The 3,068-nt window shown below is 37.6% G+C and overlaps 1 pseudogene; it reads left to right on the top strand.

The window, feature by feature from the left end:
- The first annotated feature begins 2,062 nt into the window (after nt 1-2,062).
- On the top strand, nt 2,063-3,068 carry LOC115644309 (annotated as a pseudogene).

Below are 3,068 nucleotides of genomic sequence, written 5' to 3'. Positions count from 1 at the left end.
ACACCCAAATTTGTAAGTTCTCCACTATGAAGGCCCTGGTATATCCTTCCTTGCATGTATTCTATATGATTTTCATGTGTATGTAATGCTAAAGGTACAGAAAATGTCCAAAGAAGATCTAGCCTCCTATTCTCACTAGTGTAGCTGTAGCGAACACATCTCAGTGCTCTGTTGCACTGTAACTTTTTTTATTGAGGCATTCACCTAAAGCTGTTTGCTTGTACAAAAATACAATTTTTCTTAAAGAGCAATCATTTCAAGGCATCTTTAGAAGATACTTACCTTTAAAGATTTTTCTCTTTCTGTTTCTCTAACTCAGACTATGCCAAGGTTTCCTAATATATTCACTAAAAGTGAAAGATGCAACACTGGCTAATCCTTTTTAACAACTAGTGTCAAAAGCAGTGAGGTCTGTTTTGTCTGTCTATCAGATTTGTTGTCAGGTTTTTTATTATTCATCCCTGTGACAGTAGTGTACATATCTCTGTCATTACTTTATTTTAGTTTAAGAGAAAATTTCCAGTAGACTGATATACAAATACTTGCTTTTGGGGAGGCCATGCCAGTCTCACATCTCTGAACATTTCCATCAGTCTAAATATTAGTGACAATTTGGGGGACACTATAATTAACATACCTGAAAATAAGTTTTCTCTTAGAAGTTCACTCTTGAAAATGAAATCACACTATCCCACACCCAATTTGCAAAGGTGTAAATGGCTACACAAATTTCAGGATAGTGGAGAATCAGACCGAATGTGTCACGGATGTGTGAAGAAAACCGTTTTCCTGTGTATATAAGGCCTAATTCATAGCCATTTGAAATCTCTGGAAAACCTCTCATTGATTTAAGCCTTTGGATCTGGCTTATGGTTGCAACAGAAAGTTGTACTGATGTGCATTGAGGAGAAAATGTCCTAGCCAATACCATGGAAACCATATCAAGTGTGAGTGTTGAATGTTTTTTTTTTATTGTATTGACCTTTGACAAGATACAGAAACAAATGATACCTACCTGTACAAGGGCATTATAACTCTGATGTGTGTATATATATGTTTTTTGTGTGTGTTTTAGTTATATGGAAGCCTTGCTTTACCTTATCTATGCTTATCAGAATAACAAAGAACTCTTGTCCAGAGGCCTATATAGAGGGCATGATGAAGAGCTGATATCCCATTACAGAAGAGAATGTTGCTAGTAAGTGGAATATGACCCTAATTTTTTAGTTGTTGTTGCTGTGTGTGAAATACACCTCTACCCTGATATATGCTGTCCTCAAAAATCTTACGCGTTATATCGAACTTGCTTTGATTCGCCGGAGCGCACAGCCCCCCTCCACCTCCCCCCTCCTTCCCCCAAGTGCTGCTTTACCATGTTATATCCGAATTTGTGTTATATTGGGGTAGAGGTGTAGTAGACAACCTTAGGTAATTGTGATACAAAGTCACAATTAAAAACTCTTTGTACATTCATTTAACAAGTTAAGAGCATCCCTCCTCTGGTAAGAACAGGGCCAACAATGGAGAAGTAATCAGGGCCAACAATGGAGAAGTAATCAATGTAAAATATGAGAATTAAAAGGAAAAATTATAATTTCGGTTCCTACAGAGAGTGTAGCTGCCTGTTTTACTGTGGCATTATAATGAATCTGTCCGCTGCTACACATAGTGTGACAAAGGATAGCGGCACTCCTAGTTTTGGACAGCAAACAGTCACATTGCCACAGTGGAACTAGCTGACAGGAGATCAATGCTAGAAAAGGCAGCAATAGAAAATTGATTCTTTTCTCTCTCCTCTTCTCCCCCCACACTCCCCGCCTCCTTATCTTGATTTAATCAGCCATAGAAAGAAGTAGCAACAAAGGGACTGGGGATCTAGCCTTCGGCAGGGATGGCTACAACATTATGAGTAATCAAGAAACCGTTCAAGGGTCTGTTAAGAGGGAGACTAGCATAAGACCTGACATGTTTAGTGAAGAATTTGCAAGATTGCCCTGACTTAAAACTTGTGATATGGTCACTGCTGATTTCAGATTGTTTGTTTGTTTTTTGTTTGAGGAATAAATCTTTTTTTAAAAAGCTGATACTTGGCGAAATGTGAAATACTAAGTACTTATAAGTTTTCCTTTTCTGTGGTGTTGCATGAAGAAACTAAATGAACATGCTGCAGCACTCTTTGAGTCTGGAGATGATCAGGAAGTAAATAATGGACTGATCATTATGAATGAGCTTATTGTCCCATGTTTGCCATTACTACTGGTGGATGAAACGGAAGAAAAGGATATTGCTGCTGTAGAAGATATGAGAAACCGCTGGTGTTCCTATCTTGGACAAGAACTGGAACGTAAGTCATATGTACTTAGGTGATCAGATGTCCTGATTTTTATAGGGACAGTCCCGATATTCGGGCTTTGTCTCATATAGGCACCTATTACCCCCTCCTCCTGGACCCTATTTTTCCCACTTGCTATCTAGTCATCCTATACGTATTTCTTAATTTCGAAGGCTCCTCCACACACACAGTGCTGAAGACAAAATGATTCTGATCTTGAAGTCGGATAGAGCTTTGATTTTATCTTCAAGTTCTATCTTATCTTACCAATCTTTTATTCTTTTGAAATATGCTTTGAAATCCATAGATGACAAGTATCCTTGTATTGAGTCCTAAAAGAGCTAAGTATTGTATGAAGTTTGTTTAAAGATGGAAAGGTTTAAACCATTGCATATTTAATCTTTGTTTCAGTATATTCCTGATGATCTTGAGAATATTTTAGTCTAGTACTGAGCACTGTCATACTGAATGACTCATTTATTCCTAGCTGAAGCCTAGAGTACTAAGGAAAAGTGTTTTTAACAAAGTGAAACTAACTAAAAAGCAAGGTTGGTGCAGTGGAGCAATTTTTCACTTTATTGCTCCTGTGGCAGCAAGTGTTTATATTGACTTTTTTTTATATATTTGCAGCTAACTTGCAAGAAAAGCTGACAGACTTCTGCCAAAACTTCTAGATTGCTCTACGGAGATTAAAGGTTTCAATGATCACCAAGTTACCTTCCTATTCCACACATGA

Source organism: Gopherus evgoodei, chromosome 1, assembly GCF_007399415.2.
Source record: "Gopherus evgoodei ecotype Sinaloan lineage chromosome 1, rGopEvg1_v1.p, whole genome shotgun sequence".
Lineage (NCBI taxonomy): Eukaryota > Metazoa > Chordata > Testudines > Testudinidae > Gopherus > Gopherus evgoodei.
This window is presented reverse-complemented; position numbering and strand designations above follow the sequence as displayed.